This window comes from Ambystoma mexicanum, chromosome 3q, assembly GCF_040938575.1.
Source record: "Ambystoma mexicanum isolate Mex_15411 chromosome 3q, UKY_AmexF1_1, whole genome shotgun sequence".
NCBI lineage: Eukaryota > Metazoa > Chordata > Amphibia > Caudata > Ambystomatidae > Ambystoma > Ambystoma mexicanum.
In genome coordinates, this window is record NC_090926.1 from 5,345,255 (window position 1) to 5,371,631 (window position 26,377).

The 26,377-nt window shown below is 42.6% G+C and overlaps 1 protein-coding gene across 8 annotated transcripts in view; it reads right to left on the reverse strand.

Annotated features, from left to right (window-relative positions):
• Nucleotides 1-26,377, reverse strand: part of TNRC6B (trinucleotide repeat containing adaptor 6B) — a 2,246,995-nt gene that overhangs the window by 1,550,123 nt on the left and 670,495 nt on the right. The window contains exon 2 of one of the 8 annotated variants that reach the window (XM_069652928.1): nucleotides 11,130-11,280. The exons of the other annotated variants lie outside the window; for them this stretch is intronic. The gene's annotated coding sequence lies outside the window, so the exon portion shown is untranslated. The remainder of the gene's footprint in view (nucleotides 1-11,129; nucleotides 11,281-26,377) is intronic. 8 annotated transcript variants of the gene reach the window in all.

Below are 26,377 nucleotides of genomic sequence, written 5' to 3' on the forward strand. Positions count from 1 at the left end.
TCTCATAGGTTACATAACATCACTAATCCATGTTTACACAATTACCGAACATGCAGAAATCAATGCAATTGCCAGCTTGCCTACTAAATTCTTAAACTCACTCAACCGTCAACTCTTCTTTTATTAATCTGCTCCCAAAAGTGCTTGAACAAACCAATAATTTATTTTACTTTTATTTTATTGTTTAAAGCGCAGACATAGCTCGAGAGCAGCGGAGTGCGGTACAGAGTGTGTGTAGCAGGCATTTGAGTGGGTATCTTTTAACAGTAGCGCAGTACTGTGAGGTCTGTGCATCGGTATGCACGTCCATTGGAATTAGTCCTTGGTCAGGTGTTGAAAGAGCCATGTTTTGAGAATTTTGGTGCCATTCCGAGCAGACCCCTGGATTGAGTTCCAGAGGGTGGGTGTATGACCTGGGAAGGATTGTTTGAAGATCCTCTCTTTGCAGACGAGTTGCGATTCAAGCCGGTTGGTCAATTTGCAGCGTAAGGATCATGTGCCTCCAGATATGTGGGGCTTAGCCAATAGGTACGATGGTGTGCTACTCGTGACTGTTTTGTAGATGATACATGTAGCCTTGGCTTGGAGGGGAAGTCAATGTAGTTTGCGTAGGATGGGGGTAATTGGGCTCCCATAATAAGACGTGCTGCAGAGTGGTGGACTGCTTTTAGCAGAGTCAAGTGAACAGCTGGGAGTTGTTCACTTGAAAACCTGCCTTAAGTCTGCTCCCAGGTGGCACGGGGAAGGCAGACGGTTCCTGGTCCCAATCAGCCCAGGGTGGTGAGGAGATTCCGTGGGATGAAACACAGTATTTTTCCTCTGACAGGAAGACTTTTCCCAATGTACCTAAAGAGGTAGTGGCTTATTGTCATTTTAATGTCTTTAAACCTCACATTAAATCTAAGGTTATGAACCATAAGGTTATAAAACATGAACACACTTTATTAAGAGAGATATTTTTGGGTAAGACAAATTAAACACGTTCTTCAATCCCAAGGGTACAATGTAAAGGAATATGGCAATGTATTCAATAAACCATCTTTTTCTGTAATATCTAATTCTCAAAGCCCCTCTCTTAAAAACTTTAAGGAAATAAAATCTACCCTTGCAAGTAATGAAAAATATTGGAAAAACTAACCTTGGTAAAATAAACTACAAGTCCCAGAATCCTAGAAGGACAGACAAGGAAGAGGGCTGAAGAGGCATGCAGATGTAGTAGTCAAGCAATTAAGCTGGACTACTAACAGGCAAAAAGTAAGCACAGTCTGTGGTAAACTCGCGTCTTCCCACATCTGTTGCTACTAGATACCAGTTATTAAAAATATTATTTTACAAGGGTTTTTTTTTCTCCAAAAGGAAGGACCTTATAAGGAGCATGAGTTTAGATTCAAATACATTTCACATTTTTCAAAGAAATGCTTTTACACCACTTTAGAGAAGAAGAAAATATATATATTTTTCTGGTTTCTTTTTACATGTCCAACATGGACCAAGTGCTAAAAAAAATACTTTGCACATATACAGTAAGAGATGAGATAATGTTTGGTGAACTTGACACGTTTTGGGATAATTCCCTTCTTCAGGAGCAGTTACACTTGTGTTTATCTTCCATTGTTTCTAATCTTCAATAAAGAAAAATACTAACAGAACATATATATTCAATTTAGTGCAGTTGATAAATATTTTCTTCATTTGTTTTTGGCTTGTGAACAAATCTTTACAAAGTACAATGTTTTAAAAAAAGCAGTTATTTTGAACAAAACAAAATATTTACATTGTTTAAAAACATATCTTAAGTGTAACCCTCTACAAAAAGAGAGAAAAGAAAACAAATGACAAAAAACAAGCAACCCTATCAAAACATTCCCAAACAGACAATTTAAATCATAACTCACAGATTCAGAATACATCTTAAGCTCTTCACATTAATAAGCGGCAAATACTTTCCAAACAAGTGGATAGTCCTACAATCATACAAAATATACTCAAAATTTCCATATTTTCCTTTACGAGATTATTAAGACACATCCTCTTTTCCCATCTCACCATTAAAGAGTCTTTTTCTGGTGAGCACGAAGATCCGAAGTCCTTTCCTCAGGCCCCTACTCTTCGGCAATAAGGACATTATCCTTTTCAGGTGGCAAAATACCACATACTTGCGACAAGTAACGCACAACTTCCAACTTAAGAGAGATCCCTATTCCGTGCATCATTTCCCACCACAATCAGTCCGAATCGACACATTCAAAATTCTGAACAAATTTCCCAAAGATCTCAATATGTTATGCCAATAGAGGCTTACAATCTAGCAGGAGATGTTTCAACGATTCCTTTTCTGTGGGATGATGACAAAATCTACAAAAAAAGGACCCTCTAAGGTCTCCCAATTGAATTTTCAAAGCTCTTATTTCCAATATTTCTCCAGTTAAACAAACGTTTAACCGAAATGTCATGAATCCATTGCATACCTTTTTATTTGGAAATTTTGTTAAATATGGCTCGGGTTGCCCAAAATGTTTCTTGTATGTCACCAATAGAGCAAACAGCTTTGTTGACACTAATTTGTCCATGGTAGACATCCAGTCCGCATATTGTAACAGTTTTTTAACACGAAACGTATTGCTTACCAAATCGGTAGCAGCCAGACCTAGATTTCCTAGGGTCTCCAGCCATAACTTCTGCCGCTTCAGTAATACTTCAATTTCAGATTTCTCCTCTTTTATACCACTCACCAGAATTCTGCACAGATTGTCTCCGGAATCATTAATCAGTCTTCGGTATAGTGATAATTTACGCCAAATAACCCAGTAATTCAAAGATAGTAAACCCAATTCATAGCGAATGGCTCTAATAGAAATGGATTTAGGGAGCCAATACATTATGGTTTTCCACAATTTCGCTTCCAATTTTGGAAGTTCTGCTATTATGGCACCTGGAAACATTTCCAGGCCATACACTATTTTAAGAATTACTTTCGTAATGTAATAAGCGAAGTAACGGCTGAATCGAAAACTTACAGATCTTATTGTCAACCTTTCTCATTTGTGCACTCTGAAGAATGATCTTTTGCTGTATGTTCTCCCGAAAGTGATATTTCGTATGTTGATCAAAGATTGGGAAGCCCAAATATTTCATTGTGGTTTTCACTTCAAGCTTTACCTTATTGATGAACCACACATTTCCCTTTCTAGTTTTGTGTGGGAGAACTTCATGAAGACTGTTTTAGAAACATCGATACATAGGCATTTGAGTTCAGTATAAGAATTAAAGGCAGTTATCATGCGCTGAAGTCCCTTTGATGACTGATCAAATAAGAAATCATCGGTGTATGCACACCAGGCTATCCTACGGCCTTCTATTTTGGGGGGAATAAATGCATTCTCATCCAAGCATTGCCCTGCATCTGAAACATACAAGTTAAATAAGGGTGGTGCAAATATGCACCCCTCCCTTAACCCATTTATTATATTAATAGCGAGGACAATAAACCGTCCATATTTAACCTAACCTGACCTGTAAATTCTTTTGGAGGTGGACAAAAATCGATAAGATATTCCCAGGCAGTCCAAGTGTGTTCAATTTGCCCCAAAGAATCTGTCTATCCATTAAGTCAAAGGCCATTGTTAAGTCAATAGCTGCTAAATAGACAGCGGTTGCACCAGCCTTCCAGGCCATTTGTTGAAGTATTGTTAATAGTAAGCCGCCCACTTGAGTGCCTCAAGATGTCCTAAAGTCATACTGCTGTGGTGACTAAACTGAATTCAGTTCTACCCACTCATTTATTTTTGTTAGTATTAGACTGGCAAAGATTTTTGAGTCTGCATCCAAGATGGCTATGGGTCGATCATTTTTGGGTAGTTTTCTGTCACTCTTTTTATAAATGGGTATGATATATGATAAATGCCAGGATTTGGGATAGTTTTTGTTCTAATGAGGTCTTCAAATAGAAAGAATAGTGTCTTCGCCCAAAGCCCAGGATCTACCTTAAGGAGAGCATTAGATGGAGAATTCGGACCAGCGGCTCGATAATAGCTAGCATGTTTTATTTCCTTCTCAATATCCTCTAAAGGAAAGGTCAAATCCCATGCTACTGATGTGATATCCTTCCAACTGTTGGCACCAATCGTGGTCTTATAGATCAGTCCAAAGTGACCACCCCATACCTGCTCACTAATAGGATTCGTCTGGGCAGTGTTTTGCTTGGATTCGGATCTATTTAATTATTGCCAAAAGTTTCTACTTGATCCGTCTTTAAGTGCAAGCAGCATGGCTTCATGCTGGGCTTGAGGGATTGATATGCTATGGCTATTTAACCAGTTTTTCTGTTTCTGTTTCACTTTCTTTATACTCATCTGGAGTCTTTCGGGGCTTAAGTAGGAGTTCTTCAAACGTCTGATCTCTCTACAAAATGCATTTTTCTTTTGTCTAACTAGGTCGTCGTACACATGTTTATGTCTTGCTTCCTTAGGTACTCCAATTGTGAGAGTAATATTAATTAGGTCTAACTTTTCCCTTGTATGTTGTGCAAAGATTTCATGACTATACAGGATGCGTTTTTCATGTACAGTTGTTTCTGTATACACCTTTTGAAATAAATTATTTACTTTACAGATATTTCCTGCATGCCATTTCAGTCTAGATCTGGAGAGATTTACATCCAGATTTTTTAACAACCTGGGTTGTGTTAGTTTTTGGATCGCCAGGTCCCAGGTTACTTCCAACATACAATGATCACTACACTTTTTTTTTTAAAGGAACTTTAAATGTTAATGCAGTCTGAAACAGATACTGGGACATGAATATACAATCAATAGGGGATTTATTTGTTCCATCCGTCCATGTTGGTACATATCCGAAACCCACATCAATATTCCTTGCTGAGATAAAGCCCCCGTTCTGAAACAAGGATGACCATTGGTTTCCTTGCAACCTCTTTCTACACAACGCCTATAGGCATTACCCAGTGTTATATAATTACCTCTGTGTGCTGCTTCTAAAGTAGAGCCATTTGCTTTAAACACATCCTGTAACATCTCATCATTTAGATCTCCCATAACAACAACTTGTAGACCGGAGTACTTAATCATTTAATCAGATATGAGATCATTGATTTTCTCCAAGGCATCATCCAGATGATTTTTGGGTGACCAATAGACATTTATCAATAACAGATTAATGATTCCAGTAGCATGCGAAAATTCTAGCAATAGTGATAAAATACCTTGCATTATTACCCTAGAATTCATAACAGTGAAGACCCCATTCGTCCCAACGGCTATAGGAAGACTGTCCCCCCCCCACCCTCCCCGAAGGGCGACCTAATTCGCCCAGGTTTACAAGTTCCTGGTAACAATCATAGCCATCTAGTACACATCTATCAGTTATCTTGCAAACAAATAAGAGTGTTGTGTTAGATCTACACAGACATTTGGCGAGTTCAAAAGATGGAAATGACCCCTAGAGTTCCAAGATAGTATCGAAAAGTACCTATTATTAAAGGTTAGCCTTCATGTCTTTGAGCTGAGATATTGAATCCCTAAGGGTCATTGCTAACCACGCCAACTTGTTTAATCTTCAGCGACACCTGAGCTCTTAATAGGCGGCTGGTTTTCGCCCACAGTTGTTTTGCTCTGGAGTTTTCTCCTGATTATAAATATTTACTGCCGAAAAACCCGGTGAAAAGAACAAAACATCATAACCCATTTGATTCAACATTTCAGCTTGCTGTAAAATAGCTTCAAATGTTGCTCTTGAGTGCAATACCAAACGGACATGGTCTAAACCTTCTGGGTGGATGAAGTCGACTGATTTAATGTCTGCCGATGATGGCACCCTCAAGGCTGGAATTTCATTCTACAGCGGCCACAATACACCCTCTCGTGAGTGACTCTGGACCCCAATGGTCGAATAGGTAGTAAAGCAATATGCTAGGATTATCTGGGTGGCATGGTCTCCATTGCACCCGATTTAGGTAACTTTGTTGAACAGTTTTGGTGGACTCTAACATAGATGCACCTACTTGTTCCAGATTATTCGAACAGGCAATGTTTTTATCCGCCTGCTGCAGATCATGATGACTGGAGCTACCCGTCGTTTCTGATGCAATCGATTTTAATTCAGAGTACTCAGATTCCATAGTTTTTGGAGGCCCTGATGTATTAGATTTTGTTCATAATTGTGTTGTATCCCCAGGGCCCACCAAAGGTTGTGAACGTAACTCCAAAGAGGTCTGTATTTAAATATTTCTCTCGCCGGTGCAGAAACAGTATATGAATTCGATTGTTCATCCATCATTAGTTTCATTACCCTCCTTACAATATGTCCGGTCTCACAATCCTCGCTCTCTTTTATTTCCTTGGAAACCCCAATTCCATTTGTCACAGAATCATTCACAAAAGTAATTGGGAGATAGACCTTAAGAAGCTTTTCGACCACTAGTCCATTGTATTGTGTGGTAGTGCTATACCTCCATGGCCGAGACTGTGTCACTGGGGGAAAGTCTCCAAAGTCTAAATATTTCATTGGAGGGATGATCTTAATCCATCCCAATTAATTTATCAATGTGTGCCCTGATGGATTGGGCAATCAACATTTTCCTTCATCTTTGCAGTATGTCACCATGCTGTCTTTTATATTAAACCCTAACAAAGGGACTATAGAACTAGAAGGGTTCACTAATAGATCAGACACCCCCTTGTCTTTATCCATAGAGACCCCCATTCCAGTCATCACAGTATCATTCACGATATTAGTAGAACAATCGACCTTCAGAAGTTTTTTAGCCCCTGGTCCATTAAATCGAATACAGTTTCTGTCTCCAGATTTCTAGGGGAACAACTATGGGGAAGAGCCACTGTAATCTACCTGATTCTTGATCCATTCCATTTTGATGTCCAAGGAGTGCCCTAATACAGTGGTTGATGTAACATTTCCTGATGCTTTGTACCGTGTCTCATTGCTGTCTTTTTCATTTGCCCCTAACATCAATACATTTGAACCTATAGAGCTCACTGTTCGGTCAGTCAGATTTTTCAGAAAAAAAATTAAGGAGGCTACCTTTTGTAGAATTAGGAGTCTGAACCGACTGTATTACTTTTGATTTCGCCATTTGATTTTTTGCTTTACCCTTTGTCTTAATCAATGAGGTAATAGTGTCAGTAGCAAGTACACCCCCATCCCGTTTACATATAGCTTTGTCCTCTCCTAAGATGTTTTGATTAGGCACAGATTTACTCGTAAGTGAATCAGCTGTAGTTACTGTAGTAAGTGGGTTCACTTTAGACTCAAGGGCCATTTTACTGTCCTCATCCAACTGATGCAAGTCAAGAGCCCCATCTTCCTGCAATAAAATACAGCTGTTCTTTGAATGGGAATAAAGATTTTTAATTTTAAACATTTTTATTTCCCCCTAGAGGGTCGGGGACGGTCTTCGATTTCTTCTCTTCAGAGCTCGGAAGTACATTCTTTTCTCCCGACGGGATAAAAAATGTCTGGATGTAACTTCTTCTACTGAATTTCAACGGTCATCTTTTTATTTAGTGCAACCCTCAACATCTTCTGCCTCTTGATCTATAATGTCAGTTAGAGCGGAGGGACTGTCTGGGTTTTCTCCAGATTGCAGTAGCCTTACCTCCACCAAAGAGGTTTCTTTTAATCGATCTAGATTCAAGTTCATTTGAATAGAGTAAACTAAGGATTCTAATTGATTGATTTGGGCAGAAGTTTGCCTAATGAACTTCCTCATTTGTACTATTTCGTCATCATCATCATCCACCCTTTTAAAGGAAGAATTTGATGTAACTTGTGCATAGGTTCTTTCCAAAGAATTTGGAATATTACTAGTGTTAGCATTTGTGAGTATCTCTCTTCAGTAGAGATATTAGGAGTTTGATTACTTTGAGTTTTCGTGGCATCTTTAAAAACATTAGGGACAGCATCTGCCTTTAGATTTCTTAACATTTCCTGCGCACATGCAAACCCTTCCAGCTTATTTACTTTTGCCAATATGTCCACTAATCGATTATTTAGTTCTTTCATTTCATAATGTGTTTGCTCATTGCCTTTATCCAGGAGGTTTAGAGCGCATGATCGCACTGGGAATATCTCCTCTCCTAATTGCAAGTCCTACGTGGAGGATACATCAGGTAAAGTGAACAGTGTGGTTGCACCGGGCTAGAACATGAATGAGGAGCATTCGGAAGTACAGGACTCGTGGAAGAGGCCGTACATATTGAGACGATCCCAGGCTTCCCCTGTGGGACATCTGATTGCTGAAGAAGAGGGAGATCCGTCTTGAGATCATGGCAGTATCGTCAAATTTAAACTTCTGAAAATGAACATTACCAATACCCCCCTCCTCTTGTTGAAATTGCAGTTGATGGGCCTAATGAAAGGCAAACTCGTTTATCCAGTTCGGCCATGATTGCCGGAGCCATCATAGACTTATCAGAGTGTGGTTTAAATATTGTGTCTAGATAAGATACCATTGCGCTAGAGGAATGGAGCTTTTGTTGAACACTCAAAAAACTCTGCTGTATCGACAGATCAGGATTGTGGGCCTCTTTAAGAGGAAAAGAGAGCCCATGTCTCAGCTCTTTTTGGGAAGCGTGCACCTGCGCATACACAAGGACAAACGCAGCATCCTCTATATCATTTTCAAGATGTTTATCCAAGTCGGATCTCATAGGGGAAACACCCTTGGCCACAACAGAATCAACAGGCCCAGTCAAGACTAAGGTAGATTTGGGCGAAATGGCATTAATGAGACATATAGGAACAGAGTCAGTATTCTCAGATAAAAGATCATTTTTAGTCATTACCAGCTTCTTCATCTTACCACTCCGTAAAGTACCCTCCATAAGGTAGATAGTGTGCCCTAGATAGGGCTCACAGTTCTGGGTCTGGGTAAAGTGCATAGTTTTTCAGTGCTACACTAGTCCCCACCAGTTTTATACCACTACGGCAGCCTATCCAGAGGAGAGGTTAATTCCAACCAAATACACTTAACTCTTGCTTATAAGACAACAAAAAACCAAGTGTAAAGAAAATAAGAGGGTAGTCAAAAACAACCATACGTCACTCAGAGATGACAACAAATGGAAACTCTTTGCATCCTCATAGATCGATATACATAGACGCTTAAGAGATAACCTATCTTTTGTTTAACCTAGTTTCAAAAAGTCATATATTAAGAGTGTCAGAGCAGGCAACAATGTTTGGGGCAGGCTTTCTAAAGGGTCTTTCACGCAGCTGCAAAACAACAAACTTTGAACTACCGTAGTTCTTAAGGAGATAAAAGAATAGTCATAACAACCTCATAGACTGACTCAGAGATGAAGAATGAATGAAGACTCTTTACGTCCTCAACAAGTCGATAAACGTTGCTGCATGAGAGTTAGCCTATTTTCTATTCAGAATTGCAATCAACCAACATGTGGGAGAGCAGTACTTTTCCAAAGCAGTGGCAGAAGAGAGAAAAAAAACAACAGTTACGTCTCTGTGCTTCACAGAACTACCTTTGCAGTTGACCTGGGCATTTCACAATACTGAACGGCCGGATTAAATTAGTGTGCGCGCTCGTCCTTCCTCACTAATATCTCGTGTGCACATAACTCCACGGACAGGTGCCCATTAGGGGTGTAACGGTAGAACGCTATAGATACTGTGAACAGCTTCATTGAACTATAATAACCGTAACATTGTTTATACCGGTATACCGTTTTAGGGTCTGCAGCTATTAAGTGAGCTTTTCAATCTGATTGGAAAAGCTGCAGTAAGCAAGTGCTGCACATTCTGGATCTTGCACTGTGGGATGTGGCGTTTGGCAGACAAGAGCATAGGGGAAGTGAGGCCACATTAGTAAATGCAGCTTTAATGCTGTGACAGCTCTTTCTCTGTGATCAGGAGAGTTGGGTTAAAGATCAGCCGATTTGTAGTTTTCCCACCAATTTGAATGTTGGGGAACTACACATCCCAGAATTCAAAGGGGGGAATGAACAGGATGCCCTTCTGATGCATGTCCACAAAAAACGTTAGCTCTGTAGACTGTATGAACACTGGGCCCATCAGTGTTTTGTACTAGTATATAAACTGTGCCCCCACCCCCACTGTCTTCCGTGTAGATTTACACACTGGCACTAGAGTTGTTGCTTCAATTGATCCTTCACCTGCCATCTGCATATGGCACTGGACTCAAGCAGGCAGGAAAGACTCTACATTCAATTTGAAGCATCCAGAGCAATGGGGGTGAGATATTTCTCGGGTCTATCCTCGATTTGTGACAGACCTGGGGAAAATGGTAATGATGGGGCTGTGGTGATCTAGGCCATATTTGTGCCGATATGTATTTTAACTTTGTCCTTTTCAAAATGTTTTTGTGCCACTATCTTTAAGAAGGTAAATGAACATGTATTGCAAGAATAAAGAAAGAAATCAACAGTGCCCACTGAACGCTTTCCTGTTAGGATTACATGGTCAGTGGTGACTCCAACATCAGACCTTTATAATACACCAGGCAGATGGTAAACAAGCTATAGTGATTTGATCAATATGCAACCTTTCGGTGAGTGTGTGTTGGCTATGACATTTTGACCAAAGAGGAACAAATGACATGGGCTTTAAGACCTCACATGAGTGACTTTTCTCCCTTTAATGGGATAAAGCGCTATCAAAACAAACTTTTATGACTGATCGCAGCGAGAGGTCATGATGCCCATGCTATGTGGTTCCAAAATAATGAAGGTCGAGGCCTATTTTCAAAGCGATGACCTATGACTGAGCAGCAAGCTTATTGCTCAAAATGTGCATTTTAATACTTCCACTAGTCACTCTTTCATTCAAGGTGATCAACGAGTGAGCCCCATGAAAGACCAAATCTGCAGCCGCCTTAGATTCCTGGAGGATCAGCTAAAAATGTGCAGAGACAAGTTTCAAAATGCTGACAATTTATGACCTTTAAGAAAATATTTGTTAAGATTAGTTAATCCACTTGCTATACTGCCATAACCATGATATACCGTAATTTGGCAAGAAGGTTATCATACCGCCATAAAACCAATACCAATACACCTCTAGTGCCCATTCACATAAAAAGATGAAATTAATAAAGCATGGCCAAACTTTATACACACCTCAGAGGGGCAGAGGTGTAGTGCACCGACACTCGAACAGCCAAACAGCCCTTCACTTCGGGCTGGTGTGCGCACACGTCGTACAAATGGAGATTCTGAATGCAGGTGGGCGGGCCTAGCAGCAGCGGGAGGCAAATGGGAGGCGGGAAATCTAAGTAAAAGGAGAAGTCAGTTACTAGAAGCAAAGTCCACAAAAAGTCCCAGAAAAGCACAGCTTTCAATGTCACAAGAACGCAGACTTCAAAATCAAGTAGATTTATTAGAATTCTTTTTCAATGAAGTTTAGCCGCGTAACAGGGCAACAATGCTTCTTGCACAAAAGACGCTGCAAATAGCTGAAGTGGAGTGAAGCAGAGTCTCCAGCCCAAACACCCCTTCACTTCGGGCTCACTTCTGGTGCGTGCGTGCTTGTGCACGCACGTGTCATACAAATGGAGATTCTGAATGCTGGTGGGTGGGGCCTAGCGGCAGTGGGAGGCAAATGGGAGGCAGGAAATTTGAATTCTTTTTCAATGAAGCTTCGCTGCGTAACAGGGCAACAATGCTTCTTCTTGCACATAAGACGCTGCAAACAGCTGAAGCGAAGTGAAGAAGATCTCCAGCCCAAACAGCCCTTCACTTCAGGCTCTCTTCTGGTGCAAATCTTTTCATGTTCTACCTTGAAACTCAGAATGTACTCAACCATTATATCTGGTCGCCAAATGTGGTAGTCTTGAAAAGATACATAGCCAAAATGTTTGCTATCTGGAGGGGGGACACGGACACATTGAATTACTTTCTGCAATTCCTCAACTCCGTACATGATCGAAGAAAACTGACAATAGAGGTAGCAACTCAGAAATTGCACTTTTTGGATGTGGGGTTGGAACTGAGAGAGGGTGAAATTATAACCAACATGTTTCACAAACCGACTGGTGTCAATAACTCGTTGCACTACCTAAGCCAACATCCAAAGCATCTCAAGGATAATCTCCCTTTTAGCCAATTTTTAGGATTAAAATGCATCGTCTCAAATAAAGAAACTCTGAAACTAGAGAGTTAGAAGATGGGCCCAATGTATAGGGAAAGAGGATGTCAGGTTGAGGTAATAGAAGAAGCACAAGGCAGAACCCACAATCAAAAAAGAGAGGAGCTACTAACACGTAAAAACAATGAAGGAGAAATCTCTTTCCTTTACACATTGAAGTACTCTGGCCAGAGTAATCATGGAACAAGATTGATCTGAAAAAATTGGAGAATGATAGAATTGGATGCACAATTACAAACACTCTTCCCAGAAGCACCCCTAATTGCCTATAAACGGGGCAGAAATCTTCGTGACCAGTTGGTTAATGCAGAAAGAACATCAACCGGCACACAACTGACCGTAGGGAATAAGAGAAGCGGCACCATTCCATGCCTGCAATGTAACAACCGCAACATTACTAAAGGATCATACGTCAGCCACCCACAATCAGAGGCCAAGATTAAACTAAGGAACTTTGCAACATGTATCTCAAGCTTGGTGATGTATGAACTCTGTTGTCCATGCAGGATTAATTACGTGAGGCAAACCTCACGGAAAGTCAAAAAATGATGGAATGAGCATAAGAGCAGCATATGTACCAGGAACGCCAAGTCACCAGTGGTGAGACATTTTACCGCACTAAGCCACACCATTGCGCAACTTAAACTCACTGTTCTGGAGATAGTACACAAACCACAAAAGGTAGGCAATTTAAGAAGAAGGTTGGACAAAAGTGAATTATACTGGATTGAGAAATTGGACAGCCTTAACTCAAATGGTATGAACAAAGAATTCAATTTAGAAGCATTTCTGTGAGGGCTACTAGAAGTGGCACAACCCGGATTAAATCAAATGTTACTTATGAATATAACTACATGTTACTTATGTGTATAACCACACATTTCCTGTACGAAGAAGTTGTAGACTGTGAGCATGGCTGACACTCTAATCATTCAACTTTAGAGGCTATTTCTGAAAAGTTAACAGATGTTTGTATCCATCCACCTGTAGGACAACAATGGAATACATGGATTATCCACCCCGACAAGGATCCTTATTGAACCCAGACAAAAAGAAGGTATTTTCTGCAACACAAGTCACATCTAGATAAAACTGAACTGTTAGCATGTCCCACACCTAGATGGAATTGTAAATGATGGCATGTTCCACACAGAGATGGAATTATGCATGGTAGCATGTGCCACTTTTAGATGAAATCATGAGCATTAGCAAGAGTCGCATCATGATAAAAATGTGAATGTTAGCATGTCCCAAACCTGGTTAGAATTATGAACAGTAGCATGTTCCACACCTAGATGGAATTGTGAATGGTAGCATGTCCAACACTTGGATAGAATTGTGACTGTTAGAATGTGCCACACTTAGATGGAATTATAATTATTAGCACATGCCACACTTGGATGGAAGGGTAAATGTTAGCATGTGCCACATCTAGACTTAATCGTGAACATTAGCCTGCGTCGCATCTAGATATGATTGTGAAGGTCAGCATGTGCCACACTTAGAAAGAACTGACTATTAGCACATGCCACACTTAGACGGAATTGTGAATGTTAGCATGTGCCACACCCAGACGTAATCATGAACATTAGCTGGCGTCGCCTCTAGACGTAATCGTGAACATTAGCCGCGGTCACCTCTACACGAAAGCATGAACATTAGCCGGCGTCACATCTAGAAGGGATCGTGAAGATCAGCATGTGTCACCCTCAGATGGAATTTGATTATTAGCATATGCCACACTTAAATGAAATTGTGATCATTAGCAAGTGCCACACTTAGATGGAATTGTGAATGTTAGCATGTGCCACACCTAGACGTAATCGTAAACACTAGCCAGCGTTGCACCTCGATAGGTTTAAAATGTCAGCATGTGCCACACTTAGATAGAATTCTGATTGTTAGAATTTGCCCAATTTACCAATCCACTAACAATTTCACCCCTCTACATATACCTCTCAAACTCGAACCAAACACAACCACAAACCTATAACACAACAATCCGCACAAACTTCACTACACTGCAACAACAAAACAACCCACACAGACTCGCACAACAGCACACAACGACTACCGACCAGAAAACACCCCAAACCCAGCCAACAGAATTCCGGGTTGAGGCCGCCAACAGCACATCACCGCTCTCTTGCACTTTTCCAGCTCACTCCCACTAACTCACCTCCCCACTCCCTTTTCAGAGCCGCCAGGGGACCACTCCAGTGGTGATTGTGAGTGATACAAATATCCATTAACATTAACCATTACAAAGGAGGGAGATACATATTTTTTCTCTCTAGTTAATAGAATAGAGAGATACCTTAGAATTCTCGGTCGATATCCTCTACAGGCAGTAGCATTAACCTTTTAATCCATTAGAAACTCACACACGTGGGTTTAAACACATATATAGGATCCATGTGATATTCATGATCATGTAAGCATTAGCGTGTTTTTGAGTTCTAGTAAGTTGTAGTATTTTCACCAAGGTGCAAAAACTATTCCTGCTTTTGGCATAGATTCTGGACACCTACACACATGTGATTTCGTCATCCCGCTGCAAGGGCATATGGATTTAGATGCTATTCGTACAAACCAAAGACTATGTACTTTGTAAAGGATGAACTACAATGGTCCAACTACAGGGGATGTGACACATGCATTTTTTTTTAGAGATACAAGAGACGCATGTTTAAATTTAGAGTTTTCTCACAAGCGCGTACCTACAGTATCTGTTGTTGAGATAGGTGTTGGACAACATACGTGCACATGATGATGTCCTCATGAAGCACGTCCGTACAGTGTACAATCACCCTTGTATTAGCATAACATTTTTTCGATATTGCAAATGGGTCAACATATAAACAATGAACACACTGTGCCGAAGTGGGGTAAGGCTAGGATATGCAATACATATGTGTAATTACAGATTGATACGAGCGTGTACAGAAATTACCTGTATTAACTGTTGTTGACTTAGATCGCGGGCAGCAACGCGCAGGTGATGACATCACGTAGCACGTCCATATAGTGAATCCTTTCCTGCCCTTCGGTACTATAACGGGTTATCAAAAAGATGTTGCTATACTTTTTTATCAGAGTGAACACACTATACCCCCATCAAGGTAAGGATAGGGGATGCACCATGAACGTGCATTTTCAGGTTTATACATCTAAGACACCCCATGCAGCGATGTCATCTAGATACGCCCACATCCATAAGGCGCCTAAATAGGAAATTACCAATGGGGCTCTATCTTGTGGCAGTCCACAGGTTTGAGTGGATTGTACTGATTTCTTGCCACAGGTGAGCAAATGAGGGAGCCTTAGCGGAATTTAGGGTTTATAGGGACACTAGCTTGTCTTTGAACCCATCTCAGTGAGGAGATACTAAATTTTGAAAGCCTCCCCTTTTTCACTATCCTTTTCTTAGAGTTAGGATCGTGCTTATATCGAACCACACAGGATCATGGTTTTGGCCATAGGGATTCCATTCGAACATAAGACTGTTGATGTATGAACTCCAAAGCGGGCTTGAGTTTAATCTGCCCAAGGTAGGAAGATCTAGTATTCCTTTTTTTCCATCTATTCCTGATAAGACTGAGTGCAATGACATTTTAACTGCGCATGATCCACTAAAATGGACCCATAATAATTTCTTGACAGGACCTTTCCTGTGATACACACCCAAGTGAATCCTAGAAGTTGCTTGAAAATAGCTTGGACTGCTGAGTTTACAGATCTACGCCAGGTGAATGATTACAGAGTAAACCATAAATAATGAGTATTCAACAAATATGTAACACAATGTACATTTATCAACTCCACAAATGTAATTAATATGCTCAGTTTGTAGATTTCTTGATTGAAGATTAGAAAAAATAGAAGACAAACAAGTTTAACCGCTCCCGACGAATAGAATTACGCCGAAACACGTTGATCTTGTCAGTTAATCTATATATGCAAATCATTCGTTTTTTTTTCACTTGGTCCATGTTGGACATGCAAAAAGAAACCAGAAATATATATATATACATATTTCTCGTCTAAAGTGTTGTGAAAGCATTTCTTTGAAAAATGTGAAATGTATTTGAATCTAACCTCATGCGCCTTATAAGGTCCTTTCTTTAGAAAATAAACCTGTGTACATTTAAAAAGGAAAGTTGACTGGTATCCAGTAGTAAAAGGTGTGCGGGAGACACAAGTGTACCACAGACGGTCACTTTTTTCCATCTTAGTTGTATTCAACCCAGTGCCAGAGTTGTAATTCTCTCTCGCACACTCCAATGCCCTAAATAATATTTAACTAGTCCTTAAAACCAGGTGTGCTCCTCACCATGTATCTAATGAAGCTTAGTAGACATTGCAGTATTCAAATAAATGAGGATAATAGCCCACACTTGAAAATTAGATAGACAGGGGGAGGGAGTGGAAGGAGCTGGAACGTTAGCTGAATTGAAGGCTGTAGCAGTAGAAGCAGAGAGAAAGCACGAGGCTCGCAAACCATGCAGTGGAGACAGCAGATTTCACCTGCAATTTCTGAGAGAGTCCTCTTCCCCCAAACTCTTAAGTGCAGAGGCTGCGCAGTGGAAGATGTGCAGGAGAAACAGTGTTCCCCATGTGAGCCCGATTGCCATGAATGCCAGGCTGTGGACGTGCAGGAGACTAAGGCAAGAAGCAAGTGGCAAGCCAAGGGTGTCGGGAGCAAAAGAAACTCCCAAATTGAGTGGCCAGACCAGAGACACCTATTCAGGAGAAGGGTGTGGTTTCCCAGCAAGCCAGAAGCAGTAGATGTTGTAGTGGAAGTCAGGAAAGCAGCGCAACCCACAAACCAAGTGTCTCAGAAGCCGGTGTCTAAAGCCAAGCATTCTAACACATTGTGTGAGCCTCACAGGTAACTGTATCCAGCTTCTTATTGACTTGCATATGACTTTATGCTAGCAGAAGTTGTTCATTGCATTCAAAGTATTGTTAATAATGGAAATGTAGCACTCAGTGGAGTAACTTTGCTGAAAATGCTGGGGGGGACATGACATCTGAAGAAAAATTAATAATGGAAATGTAGCACTCAGTGGAGTAACTTTGCTGAAAATGTTGGGGGGGACATGACATCTGAAGAAAAAGCGCCCCAGCCAAATGAATGGTGACAAAATGGTGTGCCATGAAAGTTGGGGGGACAAACACCGCTGCCCCCCCTAAAATTACACCCATGGTAGCACTTGAGTATACCGTGGAAGACCCGATACTCGCGTGAGAAGCAAATATACTAAAATCCATTGTTCTCATGTGAAAAGACTGTTGCTGTCTAATGGAGTAGCCACGTGTCCCTAATTAAAGAGAGGGAACATTGATAGAACAGTTACCGAATACATAACCTTGACAATACAGGAGTTACAAGTTATAAAGACTGAAAATGACATCAAAGAGAAGTTGCATGTACCCAATTGTGTTTCCCAAAGGAGGCCTGAACTCCATCCTTTGCCTTCATATGGGAATACATATTTATATGCATCTTTAAACCCCTGAAATCTACTTTAAATAGAGGTTGAGGATGCTTAATTGTGTTTTCCAATGAAAGACCGAAGCCTTCACTTTATCTAGAAGTGATGCACCTTTAATTTCTACAAAGTAAAAAGCATAAACTGTTAAAAAGAACAAGCATTACACGAGCTAAGAGGCAACCTCTTAGTAGTGAAACCAGCCTTTTTAAGTGGTAAAGAGCCATCCAGCTGCATTGTGAAGTTGTTAACAATCAAGTGGTTTACATTACAAGTGGGCAAAAATTACCTGAAGCTAAGAGACTGGCACCAAGGCTTCCGGGTGATTGCTTGGGCTGATAGCTTGCAGAAAGATGTGAGTAAAGCTGGGAAATGGGGATTTGGTAGCTTATGACGAATATCTCAAAGTAGGCACAACCTGTGGTACCAGAGACTGTGGAAGCAGGAGAAAAGAGTGAGTCTAAGGGCCAATCCAGGTTGTTATTGTGGCAAAAGGACAAAAGGCAAAGAGCTGAACCTTTTTGGAAAAGGTTACCCAAAAGGAAGAGTACCTTGCCTACTTGAAGAGGTTGAAGTTCATAAGAGTATCTTGTTGTAGCCTGTCAAACAATTCAAGGTATTGAAACTGTGGTAGTAGTTTGAAATACTAAAGACATGGTGGTATATCCAGTTGTCAGTGGATACAATATTGCAGCAGTCTGAATCAAATAAAATACTGTGTCTTTAGTTAGGCAGGGAACTCCCCAACAGGGCGATAGCGAGGCCTTTCTACATAAATTTTCTTTAATAAAACAGCATATTTTGATAAGCAGTTGTCTATCTCACACTACTGACTCCTCACAAAGCCTTGTCAGGGGAGCATTTGCCCCATCAATGTACAAGACCACAAGGGCCTGCAAGTCCTGCGGCAGGATGAAGGGTTTAATTTTTCAAAGGGTAGAGAATCTAAGCCAGGCTATTTGGGCATCTTGGCTACGTGTTTCTAGAAGGAAAGATTGCAGTCAATGGTGAAGCCAGAGGATTTTACAGAGTCTGAGAGTTGTGGATCAAATCAATATAGGCACATATCATTGAGCCATTAGTCTTGGATGGGTTTAGTTTGAGGTAGGCAGTCGACATCCAGGACTGGATGATGGTTAGGTAAATCGCCAAGACGAAGGATAACCTGCACGCCATTTACTTCAGTACAGTGCCAAAGAATCCCATTCTATCAGCAAGGAGGGAGAAAAGGATGCGGTGGTTGACAGTGTCGAATGCAGCCGAGAAGTCAAGAGGGATGAGAAGGCTTGAGTCGCCCTTATCTATGAATTGGAGAGCATCACCCACCACCTGGATGGTGGCTGTCTCAATGCTACACTTTGTCGGAACACTGACTGATAATCATTCAGGAGGTGGAGTTGTTCAACTCTGGTGAGTAGTTGCACAAGTTTCCAGGATTTTGCTAATAAACGGGAGGTCCGTTATGGGCTTGTAGTTGACCAGGTCATTTCAATCTAGGGTATTTTTCAAAAGAGGTCTTAAGAGACCAGACTTGAGGTGTCCGGGAATTATCCTTCTTTGAGGGAGGATGCTGAGGAGCGCATTGGGCGCCGGGCCAGTCAAATGTTTAATGATGAAGGCAGGAATTATATTGTCAGATTAAGAAGTAGGTTTGAGGGAGGTCATCATTCTTAGGAGATCCAAGGGAGAAGGAGAGGAGAGAATTCGGTTCAGAGGGACAGTGTGCGTGCCAGCGTGCAGGGGATGCTAATTTCTCCTGAATTGCTGGTACCTCGGTGTGTGGTGAGGGATTCGTACAATGCTTTAATACTTCAAAGAGGGCTTTACTCCTGTAAGAGGCTGCCGCAATGGTGGTGGAGTAATAAGCAGCTTTGGCCTCAATAATCAGAATCCTACAGTTTACGTGCAGAGATTTGTGGTTGGGAGGTCTCCAGAGTTATGATTTTTGCGCCACCGTTTCTATTGGGCTCTGATAAAGCATGTCTTGGCGGATGTTAGGGCACATGGCGTGGTCTTAGCCCGGCTGGATTTTAGGGGGGCATGAGTGTTTCATAGCAGAGTTGCAGATCAATTCTAGAAGGCCCAAGGCATTCCCTGTGGTGGGGAAGTCTGCAAAGTTTGCTTCTAGCTCATTGACCGGGAAGGTTTTGAATGAGCGGCATTGTTTGAGGGGTTGTTTAGCCTAACCTTTGTAAGCCATAGTCGAGTGAGTGACTGATAATGGGATGGCGGTGTGGCCAGACCAGTAAAGTGGGATAGGGTCTGCACAGGTGCTGCAGGGGGATAATGTGAAGACTAAGTCTAGGGTGTTGCCTTTGTTGTGCGTCGGGGAGAGCACAAACTGATTAAGGCCCATGAAAGTGGTCGGTGCGAAAAGCGTGCTTCGAGTGTGGTTGTCAGCCTGTGACTCGGGGACATCAAAATCACACAGAAAGACATTATATGAATGTGCTAATTTGGAAGACGAGAGTACATTGGAAATGTCTGCAATGAAAGAGTTACATCTGTGAGGTGGTCTGTAGCTGAGGTGGAAGGTGACTTTCATCCCACGTCATAATTCTTAACCACAAGTTCTCAGGGCACAACTGTTCCTACTGTCAGACGAGGCTAATCAGATTCTCCTGCATTGGTCCCTGAAGTTTTGATTCTATATACAGATACCTATCATTACACCTAACCGCTCATACCACATCTGGACTAAGAGCATAGTAACTGAACTTCTAAAATAAACAACCCTGCCTCCTGCAGGTGTGGGGTTGTTGACAAACATTAATTGATGTATGTTAAGTTCTATGACCTTTTCCCCCTTCAAATACTCATAATTTAGCATTTCTTTTTCTACTAGTTCAGTCGATATTTTTTGAGTGATGGATATCAGACCTGACCTCGCGTTTAATTCCTCCAAAAATCATTCATAAGCAGCTCTGTTACTGGATCAAGAGTGTTTCCAGTACCTTTGACACACTTTCTCGTTATGTGACTTAATTCCTTAATAATTAAGCTGGTTAATGGGATTCCTTTCACCAGTTTCAATTTTAGATGGAACAATCAAGCCTTTACCCCTGCTAAAGTCACTAATGCTGCAAGAGCATGATCATTTCTTCGATACTCTTTGAACTAGCTTCAGGAAACCCCAGAGTACCCTTCCATAATTTCCCTATGCATCTTTTTCACCATTGTTGATTTTCAGAGCGCCATATATCTGCCCCATACAGAACTACTAAAACACATTTTACGTTGCATGCTTTGACTAATAGTCAAAATGAAAACTCTTCACATTTCTACAAAGCCGTCATAACTAATGAGCTTTTGTTCTCAACCATCTTGTAGTGCATTATCCAGTTAACTCATCATTAATGTGGGTACATAAATATTTACAGATCTTTAGAACATCTATTTCTCCATTCTTTAAGTGGCACACGATTTTTCTTAACTGCCAAACTCACAATTTAGTCTCCGTACGCCACCTAATACATAGGCCCACCGCCTGGCTTTGGTGGAAAAAGTCACAATTAATCTGAATTGGCTGTTACATTAGTGATATGCAAATTAAACAGAACTGGCTCTAGCATGCAGACATGTTGAATACCAAGACTGGTGTTCATATTAGTTGTTATCAGGCCATTCAAATATAGACATTTCCTAATTGTTGTGTTTATCATATAGCTTAACTATCATTCAAAACGTTTGGTTCAGTGCCAAAGTTTGACAGAGATTTAAATGCAAACGAGAAGTCTAAATGAACAAGTTACTTCTTAACTTGTAACGTTCTTTCGACTGGATGTTCCTCCGACGTATTCCTCATCTTAGATCTTAGATATCTCCTTCCAGCTCTGCTGGCCTCGGAAATTTTTTTCTCTAGAGGGCGCTGCGCGTCGACGTCCTCCGAGTCGATGTCCCTCGACAGCCGTCGTATCGACGTCGACGTCATCCTGCCTATAAAGGCCGCGCGCAGCGTCCGTTGCTCAGTTCCGTTTTGTAGCCCACAATAATTCTTTCTGGACTAGACGAATCACCCTGAAGGAGCGTAAGCTGCAACAACAAGGGAAGTAGAACTGCGGGGATGGATGGGAGGGTCGATGAGGAATACGTCGGAGGAACATCCCGTCGAAAGAACGTTACAAGGTAAGAAGTAACTTGTTCTTCGAAGGGATTGTCCTCTCCGACGTATTCCTCATCTTAGATAGGCTCCCATAGCAGTATTCTATTATCGGAGGAGGGAGTACTGACCTTCATGCTGTCTTCTATTGATGAATAGAATGCAGTACAGCCCTTCCAAACCTAGTCTCTTGACTGGAGGAGGAATCCAAGTTGTAAAATCGTGTAAAGGTATGGACAGACGACCATGTAGCGGCCGCACAGATGTCTTTAACCGGCACACCTCTTTTGAGGGCCGATGAAGCTGCAATACCTCTGGTCGAATGAGCCCTAAGGTTTTGAGGGGGCTCTTTCCCTGCCAGTTTATAACATTCCAGAATGGCTAGAATGATCCATCTGGAAATGGTCTTCTTAGTTATTGGTAACCCCAGCTTGTGACCTGTGTAACCTACAAACAGCTGGTCTGCCTGTCTTATCCTGGCTAGTCTACTGATGTAAAAACTTAAAGCCCTTCTAGGGTCTAGCCTGTGTAACCTCTCTTCCTCTTTCCCCGGATGAGGAGGAGGATAGAAAGATGGTAGGGTAATCTTCTGAGTGATATGGCATTCCGAAACCACCTTTGGGAGGAAATTAGGCTTCACTTGCAGGACAACTTTGTCTTTGTGAAATATTGTGTGAGGGGGTTTACAAGAAAGAGCTTGTAATTCGCTCACCCTTCTAGCAGATGTAAGTGCTATTAATAAAACAGTTTTAAGGGTAAGGAATCTTAACAAACAAGAATGGAGAGGTTCGAAAGGTGTGCCCATCAGGAAAGTTAGTACTAAGTTTAAATCCCATAGGGGAACTTGGAATGGTCTTGGGGGATAAACATTAGTTAACCCCTTTAGAAACTGTATTACCAAGGGTAATTTGAAATAGGATGGTTCTTCCGCAGTGCGCTTAAAGATGGATAGCGCTGCGAGATAGCCCTTAATGGTGCCAACTTGAAGGCCTGAATTTGCGAAATATAGAAGGAAGGCCAAAACCATTGGTGTACCACATGAAAAAGGGTCGATATTCTGTTCTCTACACCAGCTGCAAAATCTGTTCCAACGGCAGCGGTATAAAGACTTTGTTGCTGGCCTCCTTGCCGAAAGCAACACCTCCATAACATCATCAGGGAGGTCCCAATCCTTGTACCTCAACCTTTCAGAAGCCAAGCGTGAAGGTTGAGGGTTTTGATGTCTGGATGGAGAACCTGACCTCCCTTCTGTGAGAGTAGGTTCTCTCTGAGTGGAAGTCGAATTGGAGGGCAGATGGACAAGTCTAGAAGGTCCGGGTACCACGTTCTCCTGGCCCAATCCGGGGCAATTAGGATCATGGTTCTCTGGAATCTTCTCAACCTCCTGATCATTTGAGGAATGACAGGGACTGGTGGGAACGCGTACAGAAGCTGAAACTCCCAGTCCACTATGAACGCGTCTCCCAGAGCTCCTCTCGGGGGAAATTCCCTTGAGCAGAACAGATCGCATTTCCTGTTGACGCTGGTGGCGAACAGATCCACCTGAGGGGTTCCCCAAAGGGCGAAGATCTCTTGAAGGACTTCCTGAGCTAGTTCCCACTCGTGGGAGACTGTGCTCTGCCTGCTCAGAGCGTCCGCTGTCAAGTTCTTCTCTCCGGCTAGGTGAACTGCCGATAGAGAGATTCCATCTTGGATTGCCCAAAACCAGAGCTGCATCACCTCTCTGCACAGGGGTAGTGATCCTTCTCCTCCTCTTTTGTTGAAGTAATGCATGGCCACTGTGTTGTCCGTCATTATCAGGACGTTTTTCCCTTGTACAGCTGGCAGGAACGCCTTCAGCGCAAGTCTGATGGCTCTCAGCTCTAACAGGTTGATATGTAGTCTGGACTCCGATGGAGACCAACGACCGCTGATGGTCAAGTCGTTGGCGTGGGCTCCCCACCCCGTGAGTGAGGCATCCGTGACTACTGTTATCTCCGGCCAGGGTTGCCAAAAATGTTCTCCTTTCAGAATGTTCTCCTGACAGGCCCACCACTGAAGGTCTCGAGCTACTCTGTCGGGAACCTGAAGAAGATCTGTCATTCTCCCTGAGAATTGTGACCACTGAGTCCTCAGTGCCCACTTGAGGGATCTCATTCTCAGGCGAGCCTCTGGCACTAGGAGAATGCAGGATGCCATGAGGCCTAGCAACCTCAAAAAGTTGAAGGCTGGGAGACGTTGGGCATGTTGAAACTTGGTAACCATCTGTAGAATATCTTGAGCCCTCACCTCTGGTGGCGAGGCTTTTCCCAGGGAAGTGTCCAGGATCGCTCCTATGAACTGGAGTCTCTGCGATGGTATCATTTGTGACTTCTTTAAATTGAGGGGGAAGCCCAGTCTGTGAAGGGAGTGGCACACGTGATTTAGTTGGATCTGAGCTTGTTCCGAAGAGACAGCCCTGATCAACCAATCGTCCAGGTAGGGGTAGACGTGAATCCCTTCCCTCCTTAGACTTGCTGCCACTACCGACATTAACTTGGTGAAGACCCTCGGGGCGGAGGTCAGCCCAAATGGCAGCACTCGAAATTGATAGTGAGAGTTGCCAATTGCAAACCTCAGTTATTTCCTGTGTTTGAGATGGATAGGCACATGGAAATAAGCGTCCTGAAGGTCCAGAGATACCAACCAGTCCTGGAACTGAAGGGCCTGGAGGATCTGAGAAAGAGTGACCATCTTGAATTTGTCTTTTCTGAGGAATTTGTTCAATTCTCGCAAGTCCAAGATGGGTCTCAGTCCTCCGTCTTTCTTTGGAATGAGAAAGTAAGGGGAGTACCAGCCCTTGTTCCTCTCCGCTACAGGTACCGGTTCTATGGCACCTTTCTCTAGCAGGTCCAAAATTTCCTGCAAGAGGAGCGGATCTGGAGCTTTCTGAGAGCTGATCCCCGGTGGATGACTGAGGTATACGTACTAAAGGCAGGCAGTAACCTTGGGCAACTGTTTCCAATGCCCAAGCATCTGACGTGATAACCTGCCATACCGCCAGATGTTGAGTCAACCTGCCTCCTACAGGTGTCCTGTGAGGGAAGTCCTCAGAGTGGTTTTGGGGCGGCTGATGCAGATGCCGATGGTAAAGAGGCACCTGCTGTTGCTGCGGCTTTTGAATATCTACCCGGTCCACCTCGGGTAGTTCTTCTTTGTCCCCTTTGAGCCGGTTGTCCTCTACCTCTTTCGAATGCGGAGTAGAAGCGAAAGGACTTGCCCCTCGCAGAGGTTCCTGTAGGACGAAAAGGAGTTTGACGGATTGCAGCTCCTAGGGATTTTGCTGCTGCTTTTGAAGTTTGCAGTTTTTCTAAACTGTCATCCGCCTTTTTCCCGAACAAAGAAGAGCCATCGAATGGCATGTTCAAGAGCCTGGCTTCCACATCTGGGGCAAAACCAGACTTTCTCAACCAAGCGAATCTCCTGGTTGATGTACTTGCTGCCATTGCTCTGCTGAATCAATGCCCGTCTGGAGGGATTCGCACATAGCATCTTTACCGTCCTGTATAATATTCAGGAACGCATCCCTTTCTTCTCCCTCCGGGATGCAGTCAGCCGCTGTAGAAGCACACTCCCAAAGTGTATGGCTGAACCTAGCAAGGGTGCAAGTAGCATTAACAGATTTTAACGCCATGCTACATGCTGAAAAGACTTTCTTTGCCATAGCATCATATTTTTTATCGTCCCTGTCCTGTGGGACGGTAGGATAAGCCGTCTTGACATCGGTAGAGGATGCTGCCTGTACCACCAGACTTTCTGGGGATGGGTGTTTAGACAAATACTCCGGGTCTGTAGAGGATACCCTGTACTTAGTAGACAGTTTTTTATTTACTGCTGGTACGACATCTGGGGTTTCCCAGTTTGTCATGACCTTCCTCTGAAGAGCTTTATGAAAAGGCACCACAGGATCCTCCTGTGGGCCTTTGTCAAGAATATCTGTGAGGTCATCTTGTTGGAAAGATTGTGAAGGTGCAGACCACCCCATGAACTCTGTGATCCTGGCCATTAAGGCTCTATAGGGGGTTTCAACATGCTCCCCCGGGTCTGGCCCAGCAAACTCCACCTCAGGGGAAGTGTCTAACCCACTTGCCTCATGTAAGGAATCATGAAGATCCTTTAACCTGCGTTCTTCAGAGGAAAATTCCTCTCTAATTGGGGTTACAGATCCCTGCAACTCAAATGTGTCTTCCTGTTCAGACAATTCACCCTCTTCCAAAATTGAGGACATAGTTCTCAATTGTTCTGAACTCAAAGGGAGTAAATCCCATTTCCAGGGCAGAGGGTGCCGAGCTTGTCATTATCGGCCTCGAAAATGTCGATGTCGTCGACGCCGACGGCACGGCTTCGAGCGTGGCGTCGAAAACAAAGGCGGAGGCTTCGATGACCTCGACAGAATTGGGATTCTACTCGACAATCTCGAAGCCATCGCCATCGAGGACCTGGGGATAGTCACTAGGTGTGTCGTGACCGTGACTTTTCTTGGCGTCGACGCCGGTGTCGAAGCTGGCGTCGAGTCGACAGACCCGTGTGTCGAAGGTTCCTTCGACAACGGCGTCGAAGACACCGACCTCGGCGTCGACGGAACCCTCGTCGACGGAACCTTCGTGGA